Source organism: Natator depressus, chromosome 10 (assembly GCF_965152275.1).
Source record: "Natator depressus isolate rNatDep1 chromosome 10, rNatDep2.hap1, whole genome shotgun sequence".
Lineage (NCBI taxonomy): Eukaryota > Metazoa > Chordata > Testudines > Cheloniidae > Natator > Natator depressus.
This window is the reverse complement of record NC_134243.1, coordinates 22,094,056-22,109,234: the sequence shown is the minus strand read 5'-3', so window position 1 is coordinate 22,109,234 and position 15,179 is coordinate 22,094,056. Positions and strand designations below refer to the sequence as shown.

General features: G+C 41.9%; 1 long non-coding RNA gene across 1 annotated transcript; it reads right to left on the bottom strand.

Moving 5' to 3' along the window:
- Positions 1-5,877: 5,877 nt before the first annotated feature.
- LOC141994409 (uncharacterized) lies at positions 5,878-14,572 on the bottom strand. Its single transcript, XR_012641122.1, has 3 exons — positions 14,426-14,572; positions 10,953-11,023; positions 5,878-5,924 (listed from the first exon to the last, which is right to left on the bottom strand). It is a non-coding gene; the product is annotated as an uncharacterized LOC141994409 (long non-coding RNA).
- Between the last annotated feature and the right edge of the window lie 607 nt (positions 14,573-15,179).

The following is a 15,179-nucleotide window of genomic DNA, read 5'->3' as shown; positions in this document are numbered from 1 at the left end:
TCTGAAGAGGAAGTGCCACCCTGAGATCAGAGGAAACCTGGTTCAGCAGAGAGAGCGACTGCTGGTAAGCAGGAGCTGCAGGTTGGAGACAACAGCATGGGAGCTGGCTGTGGAGGAGCGCTGGGACTGGAAGGCTGAGAACAAGCCAGCAACAGCCTGTTGCTGGCAGGGGTGAGCAGTCACTGCAGGAGGAGGATACAGGGCAGTGAGGAGGCCTTACACTGAAGTTATCTGTATAACCCTCCACTGGCCTGGCTCTCTGGGCTGGGTTTGGAACTGTTTTGATTCGTAGAGGGAAATAATTAATTGGGCCTTTGTTGATTGCACCTTCTTCTTTTTTTTTTTTTTTTTTTTTCTGGCAGCCCCAGTAAAAGTAATTCTGTCATACTCAACATGTGTTTATGGGAATCCACTAAGGGCTACAGTGTGTACTTCGGCCGGCTCTCAGACTTCATCACAAGTCTGAGATATTTGGTGTTTTTCAAGAGTTCTCATGGTTTTCTGATTTCTGCCTTTAAACTCAAGATTTTCTCTCATCCCAAATGGCCGCTCACTTTATCATCAGTGGGACTGAAGTCACAGGCTGCCCTTAACAAGATGGTTGCCGTTTCCCTTCAGCTTTGTTGCTGAAAGTGAGGCTGATGTCAAGACTACCTCAGCCAAGTCCCCCCCCCCCTTTTTTTTTCTTTCAGAGTAAGGGCTAAGCAGGGGACAGAAAATGTAGAACTGCTCTAACTCAGACTGAGGTGAATGGGAGCAGGAGCAGGCTAGGAAACTGAGAAGTCAGAGGAATGTGAGGCGCAGAAGGCAAATAGGGTATGTGGGGAGGGAGGACTGTGGGAAGCTGGGATGTGGGAGACTGTTTCAGGCATGTGGTAAACTGAAGAAGTTGCCAGGGAGTGTATTATGGCAGAAGAGGAAAATGTGGTGGGTGAAGAACAGTGTGCCACTTTTGAGGTACAAAAAAGGGATATCTGGATCATTCTGAGTCCATAAAACCAGACAGTTGTCAGCATCTGCTGAGCACCCTTACAGATTTTCTTGGACAGACACTTCAGAAAAGGAAAGATCATGGGAAAACCTGGACAGGTGGTAATGCTAGGACAGGGAGAGCAAGTGAATGTAATGGGTAGTGCGGAACAGATACTGGGAGAGCATGGAGGGAGAATGAGGGGAAACATTGCCTATTTTGTCTAGTTAAGAAGAGGGATAGAATAATAGGTCCTCACACCCGAGGAGGTAAACAGGGTCATCTCCAAGGGGTGAACCATGAGCCATGTGCGTATTTATGGTTGAATTCTAAACCTGAGATCACTTACCAATTGAAAATAGAAAAGGAGTACTTGTGGCACTTTAGAGACTAACAAATGTATTTGGGCATAAGCTTTCGAGAGCTACAGCTCACTTCATCGGATGCATTCAGTGGAAAATACAGTGGGGAGATTTATATACACAGAGAACATGAAAAATGTGAGAATCAGAAAGCTGGTGAAAAATATTATTTGATTTATTTAAAATTAATCATTATTTTTAAGCCCGTCATTACTTTTTTGGGGTCTGACTCATGACATTTGAACACTTAGGATTGGCCATATTAAGTGTAGGAAGTAGGGTTGGGGGGGCCAGGCAGAACAGTGAAGCAAAATATTTGATTTGTTTTGCTGCCTAGGGCTCTGGGAGTAGAGCCACCTGAAGAGGGATTGGTTTGCACCCTGCAGCCTAGGTGCAAAGGACTGAGAGAGAGGGAGATGGTCGGGGGAGGGAAAATGAGACCATACGGAGAAGGAAGTGTGGCCCAAGTAGGGTAAAAAGGTATCAATAGAGCTTCTACAGTGAAGTGAGGACAACATTAGATTTGTGGTGGTGTTTGATTTCAGACTCTTGTTTACCCCAGAAGAATGGAGGACTTCTAATATAGCCGGAGGGCTAAACTAACTCATCCTTCCAGCAGAGAGAAGACAAGTAAAAAAAGGGGAAAACTGATGCAGTGGCCACACCTGATGATGAAGCTGATCCATGTCCAGACAGACCCATATAAAAAGGTAGGTCAATGTCATCAAAAGTGTGTGATAAATTCATTTATCAGCTGACTTTGCACTTTGTCCCCCTGCATATTGTCATAGTGCATGAGAATAAGTCAAAATATAAATTTTTGTTCTTTAAATACTGTATTATAGTAACATTCACTGGGAACAGTAGTTAAATATGTATATATTATTCCTTTCTTGTCCTATATTAACTGCCTTTATGTGTGATGTAATTTGTTTTTTACTTCATGTTAAACACATTTAATGTAAAAATAGTTGGCCTCTTAGGAATTTAATGTAAGATAAACTGGAAGAAAAATGGTAATTCAAATCCTTACCACCAAATATTCCAGTGTAGTAAACTTTCAGCATAGTGATTTATATTAGCTGCACAACTCCATCATGAATAGTGGGAGCTCTGGCTTAACTATATAGAGCGCACTAAAAGTTAACCAAATATGTGTATATTTAGAGATGAGGTGCTAGTCCAGAAAATGTATCTTCTGTCATTAAACCATTATTTGTGTTCAAAATAGCTTACGTGTGGTGGGGTTTTTTGTGGTTTTACAACTGAGAGGTTTTTTAAAAAACTGAAATTTAGGAATTAGTGTGTCCATGATGTGAGCTACATATTTTTGGTATTCTCTGGGGGGAAATTTTAAGCTACAACTTTAGAGACTTTCAGATTTTTGATAATTGGGCATTTGATGCATGCTTGTAAAATGAGTTACAAATCATATCCATATGCCTGCAAACTTTAGTCACTATTGTATGTTATGGTTAATATCACCTACCAAACTGTCTAAAGGGTTTCAAATGCTTAATGAGAATTTTGATTTTAATTGAGTTGTAGTAAAAGGCGGAGACCAGATAATCCACCAAGAAAAGTGTTTTAATATAAAAATTCCAGTGTATGAATTTAATCTTGATGCATTGACGATTGTAGATTCCCAAGTCCCCCTTAATGTTTAAAGGTACATTTTGATCCTGCAAGTACTACATTCCTTATATTAAAAGGATAAATAAAAATTTTAAATAGAATATTAAATATTCCTTGGGGAATATTTTTCCCCAAGGAAACAGTTGAGTGGTGAATTGTATCTTATGATTTTAAAAGGAATAAAAATAACTGATAAGGTATTTGACCTCTTTCTCCCCTACTGCTCTCTAACTGTTTATGATGAGTTTTGTCATGATCCCCAGGAAATTCTTGGCATCTGATTGAGTCCCATGTCTTTATTTAAGAAATAATAAATGTAATACAAGCAAAAATGCCTTCTGCACTTTTTGCTTCAGAACACACACAGGACCACTCAGGATAATCAAAAGTCCTTGGCTTTTAGAGTCCTTAGACTATTGCCAGGTGAGCAGATGTCTGCAGTGAACAGAATTCCACAAATAGCTCATTCACTTACTCCAAAGTCTACTTACTAAATGAAGAGAGATCATCTTTTTTATCGTCAAATGTTACTCAGGCACTAGCCTGTTGAGTAAACTTTATCTCCGTGCCTTACAGAAATATTGCAACACCACCATGGTGTGACGAATAATGTTTGGAGGATTAGGCTGTAATTTATAGGGTTAATTATACTTGTAATTAAGATGTTCCTGCCATTTTATTATTTATTAAATATCCATGATGCTCCTTTCAAAAATGCATCAGGATAATTATTGGCTGCCATGTGCTTCACTGAGAACTACAGCAGATCAAGGGGCTGTCACAGTTACTGGACCCATGTGGAATGCATCTTTTCCTACACACAATATAGGAGAAAATTCAGTAGAACTGTGAAAATTTAAACTCCCTTGCCCTTATTATGTCCATTTGTAAATTTGTAAATGAAGTGGGAGCTGTATATGCATGTCAAGGTTCCTCCCCCACTCTGAACTCTAGGGTACAGATGGGACCTGCATGAAAAACCTCCTAAGCTTATCTTTAACCAGCTTAGTTCAAAACTTCCCCAAGGTACAAAATATTCCACCCTTTGTCCTTGGATTGGCCGCTACCACCACCAAACTAATACTGGTTACTGGGGAAGAGCTGTTTGGACACGTCTTTCCCCCCAAAATACTTCCCAAAACCTTGCACCCCACTTCCTGGACAAGGTTTGGTAAAAAGCCTCACCAATTTGCCTAGGTGACTACAGACCCAGACCCTTGGATCTTAAGAACAATGAACAATCCTCCCAACACTTGCACCCCCCCTTTCCTGGGAAATGTTGGATAAAAAGCCTCACCAATTTGCATAGGTGACCACAGACCCAAACCCATGGATCTGAGAACAATGAAAAAGCATTCAGTTTTCTTACAAGAAGACTTTTAATAAAAATAGAAGTAAATAGAAATAAAGAAATCTCCCCTGTAAAATCAGGATGGTAAATACCTTACAGGGTAATTAGATTCAAAACATAGAGAACCCCTCTAGGCAAAACCTTAAGTTACAAAAAAGATACACAGACAGAAATAGTTATTCTATTCAGCACAGTTCTTTTCTCAGCCATTTAAAGAAATCATAATCTAACACGTACCTAGCTAGATTACTTACTAAAAGTTCTAAAAAAGAAAAGGAGTACTTGTGGCACCTTAGAGACTAACCAATTTATTTGAGCGTGAGCTTTCGTGAGCTACAGCTCACTTCATCGACTCCATTCCTGGTCTATCCCTGGCAAAGACAGAATATAGACAGACACACAGACCCTTTGTTTCTCTCCCTCGTCCCAGCTTTTGAAAGTATCTTGTCTCCTCATTGGTCATTTTGGTCAGGTGCCAGCGAGGTTACCTTTAGCTTCTTAACCCTTTACAGGTGAGAGGAGCTTTCCCCTGGCCAGGAGGGATTTCAGAGGGGTTTATCCTTCCCTTTATATTTATGACAATGCACATGAACAGGTTAGTGCCTAAATGCAAACATTTTTAAGGTTAAGTGATTTAACAGACTTGATAATCAACATGATCTAATTGCTGTGTAGTTTTCCACTGATGCCAAAGTTTGAACAGTTGTGCCAACCAAGCATGTTGCATTCTAGTCCATCATCTGCATTTACAAACCAGCAAGAGTGACTGAAAATATTTTTGTCTTACTTCAATCAGTTAAAAAAAACCCCACCAAAATTGAGATTTGTATGAAGAATTATCCCCCTTAACATTGTTCCTGCAACAAGAACTACTACTTTGACAACTTTAAAACTAGTCATTTCTGATCTCGAAATCTGTAAAGAAGAATGGCTATAAGTAATCTAGGAACAGATATGAAAAAATCTCGTGTTTGCCTGATTCATGGAACCATCTTCTCCTTTTCCTATCTTTGAATGCACTGATTCTTAAAGTATACAAAAAAGAAAAGGAGTACTTGTGGCACCTTAGAGACTAACAAATTTATTAGAGCATAAGCTTTCGTGAGTTGTCTGAATTCATTTTGCTTTTTCAGGGTACTGTAGTTTAAGCAAGGATGACAGCCCTCAGTTGAAAGAGAGTTTTCAAGCTTATAACATTTGAGCTATAGAGTCATTTGGCCAACTTCATTTCCTTGGGCACAGGAGGCTGTAAATTGCACCCACATACCTCTGCTGGGTCAATTATGTTGTAAGGAGTCCTGAGGGAAGGACAGATGACAGTATTGCTTTTCCCCCTTTCCTGGGAAGCTAGCTTTATATTTCAGCTGGCATTCAATAGGAGTCTACCCAGCAGGGGTTTTCCAGGAGAAGCTGTGAATCAAGTAATCTCCCTGCCAGTTTGACCTTGTCTTTTCCACTATGGCCTGGCCCACTTGAGAACTGCATTAGCTCATTTCAAGATCTTCTGCAGAGTAGGTTTGCTGAGCAGTTCATGCCACTCTAGTCTGCCTTCTTCTCTACCGCTGGGAGTCCACAGACTGGATTATGGAAGCTCCATGTGGTGCACCTAGAAGATTGAACTCAACCCATCATATTTTGTGTAATATATATATATATATATATATATATATATATATAAAATCTTTTCCTCAATGAATCATAGTGAGTTATCTATCATTGATAATTTTTTTTATCAAGATTGGATGTTTTTCTAAAAAGATATGCTCTAGGAATTATTTTGGGGAAGTTCTATGGACTGTGTTATATAGGAGGTCAGACTACATGATCACAGTGATCCCATCTGGCTTTGGAATCTATGAATTGATGGGCCTGTGACTTTTAGCAGGCAAGAGAAGCAGTTTTCTGCTTAAACCAGGGACCACCTATGAAGGAAGAGAAAATGGGGCTAAGTAGTTAGTGTTTGGACTGGGATGAGAGAGGTCAAATGAGCACAACACCTTTGTATTACACGTGGCCGTTTGTGACTTGTCAATAGTGCTAGTTAAATAAAATAGGTTTGGTTGGTTTTCAATAAAATTGTGTCCCATAAGTCTCCATTTAGCAACATCCACCCCCAGTTAAGCTCACAGGAATTCAGTCCATTACATGTCCATCCATTTTGCTGGACCCATCAGATTTTTTGAGTATTTCACACAACCAGCGCTTTTTTAATGGTATCAGAAAAAAATTTAAATATTTTTTAACTGGCCAAAGCTTTTTAAATTATATCAGTTCCTAGAACTTTCTAATGTAATGTAAATGAAACCTCACTCTCTGGTGTGTTAAATTAGATCCCAGCAATAAAGCAACTTATAAAGGCATATTCTGAAAGTATTTTCTGCAGCTAAGTTGTGTCTTCTGAACTCACAGGGCTTCTTTCCTAATATTTTCCTTTCTATTGTTTTCATCAGGATATAAAACACATGTACAGTAGCTGCCATTTTTTTTTAAAAAATCAATATTTGTTAATATTTATCACACAAAATTATGTAAGGTGTATCACACTTATTTTTTATTTTCCGAAGAAGCAGCTATCAAGCATTCTAAGCTATGCATGATATTTATAATTTGACATCTATGTAATGACATCTATTTCAGATACTATATGTCTGACTTCTGTTGGCAAATACTTACTCTTTAATGGAGACCACTGTAGCTTTGTAAATAATGAATGGCAACCAGCTATAGGTAATCAGTAGAGCTGTCGATTAATCGCAGTAAACTCATGCGATTAAAACTGCAATTAATTTTTTTAATCGCAGTTTTAATCACACTGTTAAATAATAGAATACCAATTGAAATTTATTAAATATTTTGGATGTTTTTCTATTTTCATATATATATTGTGTTCTGTGTTGTGAAATCAGTGTATATTACTTTTTATTACAAAAATTTGCAATGTAAAAATGATAAAGAAAAGAAACAGTATTTTTCAATTCACCTTATACAAGTACCTCTGTACGCTGCTTCATATACATACCCTGAGAACTTCAGTCTATCATCCGCAGACCGATGGGCTGGTAGAAAGGTTTAACCGAACCCTCAAGGCAATGATAAGGAAAGTGGTAAGTAGAGACGGGAAGGATTGGGACTCCCTACTACCCTACCTTATGTTTGCAATCCGGGAGGTACCTCAGGCCTCAATTGGGTTTTCCCCCTTTGAATTATTAGACGGACACCACCCCCGTGGCATACTAGATATTGCAAAAGAAATCTGGGAAGAGGAACCCAATGAGGGGAGAAATATAATTGGCCACGTGTTGCAGATGTGAGAACGGATAGCCCGGGTCACCCCTATTGTACGGGAACATTTGGAAAAGGCGCAGGAGGCCCAGTGAACCCATTACAATCACCAGGCAAAAGTCCGACAGTTCCAACCAGGGGATCGGGTGATGGTATTGGTACCCACGACAGAAAGCAAGCTTTTGGCCCAATGGCAGGGGCCTTATGAGGTGGTTGAACCCGTGGGGGAAGTAATCTACAAAGTGCGGCAGCCAGGATGCCAGAAACAAGAACAAATTTATTACATTAACCTCTTAAAGCCTTGGGACCAATGAGAGGCATGTGTAGTGGCCCAAGAGACCCCGATCCAGAGAAATAATATTCAGGAGCAGATCAGATCTGACACCAAACCAGAAGAAGGAGGTAACTGAGATGATCAACCAATACCAGGACGTGTTTTCAACCCAACCAGGCCGGACCACTGAAACATATCACCACATTATCACAGACCCTGGGCCAAAGGTAACTTTAAGGCCCTGTCGGGTCCCAGCAGCAAAAAGGGAGGAGATCAACGCAGAGGTAAAAAGGATGTTGGAGCTGGGAGTCATCGAAGAGTCCCACAGTCAGTGGTCAAGCCCAATTGTGTTGGTGCCCAAGCCCGATGGCACCACTAGGTTTTGTAATGACTTTCGCCGGCTGAATGAGATATTCAAATTCGATGCATACCCCATATCGATGAGTTAGTTGACCGCCTGGGCAATGCCCGATTTTTGACCACCCTTGATTTAACAAAGGGATATTGGCAGATTCCCCTTGCCAAAGATGCGAAAGAAAAGACTGCATTCTCTACACCAGAGGGTCTGTTTCAATATACTGTTCTTCCTTTTGGACTAAATGGGGCACCTGCCACCTTCCAGCATCTTATGGACAAGCTCCTACGGCCCCATACCAGTTATGCAGCGGCATACCTGGATGATGTGATTATTCACACCCCCGACTGGGAAACCCACTTAGGAAAGGTAGAAACGGTTCTGGACACGCTAAGGCAGGCTGGCCTCACAGCCAACCCAGCCAAGTGTGCTATAGGGCTAGCCGAGGCTAAATACCTTGGCTACATTGTAGGAAGGGGCATGGTCAAGCCCCAACTAACCAAACTGGAGTCTATCCAAAATTGGCCCCAGCCGAATCGGAAAAAGCAAGTCCGGGCATTCCTGAGTGTGGTGGGGTACTAAAGACTATTTATTCCCCATTTTGCTACCAGAGCGAGTCCCCTGACAGACCTGATAAAAGCCCGGGGTCCAGACATGGTGAAGTGGACAGATGCTGCAGAGAAAGCATTCATGGATCCACAGACAGCCCTCTGCAGAAACCCTGTGCTTATAGCCCCAGACTTCAACAAAGAATTCATTTTACAAACAGATGCATCTGAAGTAGGACTGGGAGCTGTCCTATCGCAGATGGTTGGAGATGAAGAACACCCAATCCTCTACCTCAGCAGGAAACTCCTCCCGAGAGAGCAGAAGTATGCCGTGGTTGAAAGAGAGTGCCTAGCTGTGAAATGGACCATGGAAACACAACGTTATTACCTTCTGGGACGATGGTTTACCCTTGTGACCGACCAGGCACCCCTCCAGTGGATGCAGCGAAATAAAGAGAAGAACGCAAGGGTGACCAGATAGTTGCTGTCCCTACAACCTTTCCAATTCACCATACAACACAGGGCTGGAAGCCACCATGGCAATGCAGATGGCTTGTCACGAGTACGCTGCCTGACGTCCCAAGTTGCCCAACCCCGTAGTGTTGAGCAGAGGGTATGTGACAGGGTCGGGCCAGATGGCTATAGGAGAGGAATAGAATGCAGATATATTAGACCCAGGCTAAGTAGGTCCCTTTTTCCTGGGTAAGGTAACAGGGAAGGTTCCAGAACAATCAGGAACCTTCTGGAGACAATTAAGACAGGCTGATTAGAACACCTGCAGCCAATCAAGAAGCTGCTAGAGTCAATTAAGGCAGGCTAATCAGGGCACCTGGGTTTTAAAAAGGAGCTCACTTCAGTTTGTGGTGTGCGTGTGAGGAGCTGGGAGCAAGAGGCACTAGGAGCTGAGAGTGAGAACGCGGACTGTTGGAGGACTGAAGTGTACAAGCATTATCAGACAGCAGGAGGAAGGTCCTATGGTGAGGATAAAGAAGGTGTTGGGAGGAGGCCATGGGGAAGTAGCCCAGGGAGTTGTAGCTGTCGCACAGCTGTTCCAGGAGGCACTCTAGACAGCTGCATTCCACAGGGCCCTGGGCTGGAACCCGGAGTAGAAGGCAGGCCCGGGTTCCCCCCAAATCCTCCCAACTCCTGGTCAGACAAAGGAGTCGTCGACCTGGACTATGGGTTCAGAAAAAGGGCCAAGCTGAGGGCTGCCATGAAGCTCCAAGGTGAGCAAATCTGCCAATAAGCGCAAGACCCACCAAGGTAGAGCAGGAACTTTGTCACAATAGCTACAGCACTTTACCCAAGGTTTAAGAATCTGAAGTGCCTTCCAAAATCTGAGCAGGACGAGGTGTGGAGCAAGCTTTCAGAAGTCAGAAAAGAGCATCACTCCAGTGTGAAAACTACAGAACCCGATCCACCATAAAAGAAAACCAACCTTTTGCTGGTGGCATCTGACTCAGATAATGAAAATGAACATGCGTCGGTCTGTTTGTTATCGAGCAGAACCCATCATCAGCATGGATGCATGTCCTCTGAAATGTTGGTTGAAGTATGAAGGGACATATGAATCTTTAGTGCATCTGGCACATAAATATCTTGCAATGTCATGCGAATGCCTGTTCTCACTTTCAGGTAACATTTGCTGTTCTCCCTCCTGCCCTTCTTTAGAATCATGAACTCTACCCTTTTATGATAACTTTCACCCAAGCTGGCTTCCACTTTCAAATTATCAGCCAGTTCCTCCCTATTTGTCAAAATCAAATCTAGAACAGCCTCTCCCCTAGTAGCTTTCTCCACCTTCTGAAATAAAAAATTGTCTCCAATACATTCCAGGAACTTGTTGGATAATCTGTGCCCTGCTGTGTTATTTTCCCAACAGATACTACAGTCCTACTAAACAACTTTGGTAGTAATGTCTGATGTTGTGTTTAAGGAGTTGTGGTATCATTAGCAAATATGTACTGCAGATATCACCTCATCATTATTGTTTGGAAAACCTGTTTATTGCATTTCAGTGTATCTGACCTTTTAATTCCATCCTGAAGTTGCATTTGACTTCGGTATCATAGTATTGTGCAGAAACTGCTGATTATTAGCTAAAATAGTTTTGCAACAGCATGCATATTGCTACCACATCATAAAATTGTAACTGACTGAGAATTGAAATGATACCTTGATTGCCGTGGGCTATGATGAACATGTTACATTTAATTGATAGCACAGCATTGCAGGAGGAGGATGAACTAGAAAACACAAAGGTAAAAGTTACTGTCATGTAAATGTTTCGTATGAAAGCCCATTCTACTTGATAATAGCATGAATTTTTTAAAAGGCCATTAGATGTGGTTGGTAAAACCAATAATATACATGGAAGAAATAATTATACCACTAAATGACCAGTTTGTGAGAAAGTTAATGGCCTGAGAAGTGTTAGTGCCAGCAAGTATTTCAGGGATTAGTGAAGAGCTGTTTGAAAGCATGTTTTAGATGTTCATTCCCTTTAATACTCAAAACTACATTTTCAGTTCTTTAATAGGATTTCTTAATTGAAGAAACTGGTATGGTTTGGAAATAGGATCTTTCTTTCTGAGCTTTTTCTAAACTGCCCAACATCACCATAAGACGTAGGTGCTGATGACCTTTTATTCTGGTGGCCATTTGGCAGTTTGCATGCACGCAGTTTTGAGATTCAGGACCGGAGCCAGAATGGAGTCTAAGAAACCTGCTGCCACACTGCATCACTAACAATGCATTCTAGCTGGAGGCAAATTCTGCTGCATGTTTTAACAGGCAAACCTCTTTTTCACATGTGATACCAGTGAGGCAAGCCAGTGCAGCAGCCCTCTCCACAATACCTCTTCCTAAAGAGGGTGACAAATAAAAGTAATGGGACCCCACATGGGTGTCTGTGTTAGCATGTCTGATGCTAATGTAGCAGGATCAGGGCTAATATCAGTATCATTATCACAGTAGCACCTACAGCCTGAACTGAGATCAGGGCCACCTTGTTCTAGGCACAGTACAGACAGACAGTCCCTTGCAGGAAGAGTTTGCACTCTAAATACACAAGACACACAAAGTGTGGAAGAAAGGAAGTAATATTACCCACGTTTTACAGATAGGTAATGGAGACACAGCATGATTAAATGACATGCCCAAGAAAGTGTCTGAAAGAGCTAGCAATTGAATTCTGATACCAGTTTTAGTCTGGTGCTTTAACCACAAAACAATACTTTCATGCATTGCTTTATTATTTGGGCAAATAAATAAAAATTAGATAAATACAAAATATTATTTCTAATCTATCAGGTTTTAAAAAAATCTTTAATTCCAGGACTAGATTCTCTTTAAAACTACTTCCCAAATTGGACAAAACTCTGTAGTAACACCATTTTAAGATAGTGTTTAGTACCATTAATGTAGAAGCCAGCCATTCTCAGAATAAAATGCTTTTCATTTTAATACATTTCCATATCCATGGTCTCTTTATGAAAACTATGGGAAAATGGAGCTCTCTCTCCCTAGGGGGGAACTTCACAAGTTACGTCTAATCCACACAAAATTCCTAATGAACTTTTGTAAACAATTATTAGAAAGTAGCACTTTTCTGAAGCAGCAGCAGCACCAGTCTAGCAGTGCTTAAAATGGGCTGAAAAAAGTGTGGGTGATTGGGTAGATAGGATTCTATCTTCACACCCACATCTGCCTGTCTTCCTGCCTGAAATTAATTTTGCGCTAACCCCAACTCAGTTATCTCCCTCCCCTTTCCCCCCCACACCCCGCATCAGCTCTAGTCCTGGAATTTTTCACCTTGTTCCAGTCCGGGGGGATACAGCAGGGCCTCCTCATCCCCTTGCTAAGTGTTGCAGGGAGAAAGAGTGGAGTGGAGGGGAGAGAAGCAGAAGAATCATCCCATTGGTCAGAGGAGGGAGCAGTTTCCCTGAGTTGCTGGGCTCTTTCTGTTCCGCCACCCCAGAGCTCTACAGCAGGACTGGCATCCCGTGGGTCTCGCATGACCCACTGCCATACTAGCAGGAGCAGGTAAAATGTACTTTGTTGCGGGTGGCATTGGGTGGGCAAGCAAAACAGACTGTGGTGATTTATGGGAAAACACTTTAAAACTTTTAATACTTCACTTTAAGTGAGGGATAGAAAGAGGTGACGTCTTATAACAGGAATTAAAATGGGTTTTTTACATGGTTTATGCAAGTTTTGTTTTATTCTTAGAGGTAAAAATTGTCTGAATTCCATTTACATATATATAATATATTAACCAGCCGATCAGTTTATGTATTAATCGATCTGTCTGTCTTGCGGGATATATGGGATCTAAGGTTTCTGCGTGTGGGAGCAGAATAAAAATGCAAGAAACAATGCGGGAGCAGGTGGGAATGGGTATTATGGGGCAGGATGGAAGCAGAATTACAAAAATAATCCAACGCAGGGTTCTACCCCCCACCTCCGGTGACAACGGTGACAGCTCCTAAAGAGAGGAGGAGAGAGCATTGCCTGCTTCCAGAGCAGCCCTGCTTGGCTCCTCTTCCCAGCGAGGCAGGCAGCTGGGGAAAACAGCCAATAGGAAGAAATTTCCCCCAGGCACACTGTGCCCCTCAATGTCCCAGCTTGCGTTTTAGAAATTTCATGTTGCAGGTCTATGGCGCCCATCACACTTTAAGCACTACATCCTAGAAGCTTTGGTAATGGGAGAGCCACAAGACAATTCCCAGTACCCAGTACAAAGGAGATGGTTAGGCTCGAAGAAGTATGCAGAAGTGAGCAGCCATTCACTTTCAGCGCAAAGGAATACTTGCAAGCCAGGCCTGAGGGCTCTTTGGCAAGGCACTCACACAACACTTGCAGGGACGCTATCTAGGGACACAACCATTATATGGAGATGACTTCAGTTATTGGAGGAACTGGTTTCCTTAATCCTCACAGACAGAAATGTTAACTCTGACTTAAACACAGTAATAAAAAGGGGCCTATGATATCTTTAAAGAAAACAAAAGTCATATAAACTGAAGGAAAGGGCTTTTTTTTTATAAGCTACGTTATTATAGTGTGTGTAAACCCTTGGGATGAATTTTAGGGTATCAGTAATGTGGCTGAAAAGACCAGTTTTCCCACTGTATAAACAACAATTACAAGTGGGCAATGGAGGCTGGCATCATGGGTTGATTGGAGGTGGGACTTGACCTTTCAGTACTGAATGAGAGATGATAAGGTGAGGGTAGATCATGAAGGACCTTGAGAATGAAGACAAGTAGCTTATGTTTGATATGATAGAGTCCTGCAGATTAAATTAAGCAATACTTTTTTGGTTTTAAGAAGGCTCTCTGGTCACACTGTTTGCCACTGGTCACAGACTCTGGAAGGGAAGAACCGCAGATGCCAAACCAATTGGTTTTGCTGAGTCAGAGCCGTGGAAGTCCTAAGTACTGGAGTGTGGAAGAATCTCATAATTACACCCCTTTTAAATATCTACATGGGGAACAAAAATTTTATAATGGGCTCTTCGATCTAGCAGTCAAATGTATAAGAAGATACAGTGGCTGGAAACTGAAGCTGGACAAATTCAGACTGGAAATAAAACATACATTTTCAACAGTGAGGGTAATTAACTAGTTACTAAAGGAACAACTTACCAGTGGTTGTGTTGGATTCTTCATCACTGGCAATTTTTAAATCAAGATAATTCCTGTTTGAATGAGAGCATATATTTTAATTCAGGGAAGCCCTTTTGCCTGTGATATTCAAGAGGTCAGACAAGATGATCATGTTATCTGTGCCCTTACCTGTGAATATATGAAAGACATCAGGCCTGACACCTGAGAAGGTGTGCTCAGAGAGAGGGGAGACAGATCTGACAAGGATCTGGGACAGGACAGGAGACTGGGGCAAGGAATTGCGGAGGGCTGGGGCTGTGGACGGAGATTGGGTGAGGAAGCCAGGGAGGGGACTGGGACTGGGATTCAGTTGGGGAGAGGGGAATGGAGGGGTGACTACTAGAGACCAGAGGTAAGGGAAAGATAAATTGGATAAGAAGCCAGGAGGGAAAAACTGGGACTGAGATATTGAAGCTGGTGTGGAGGCTAGGACTGGGCAGACAAGGAGAAAGGGATTGGGCCAATGAGACAGTGGTGGGAAACAGACAGTACTGAGCACACTAGAACACACTCCCCTCCGCAGCCTGAAATGGAATCCAAAACTAGACTTTCACCATTCGTCTGCGGTCAGCAAATATCTGTGAAACCTATTGGCAAAGTATGTATCTTATCCCCCTCTAATGCTGGTCCCCTTGGAAAATGACATCCTACTACTATTGTCAGTTACTCTGTTAACTCAAGTGGAAGGCAGAGGTCTGTTGATGAACCATGTGGGTGTCAATCTGATGCCCCA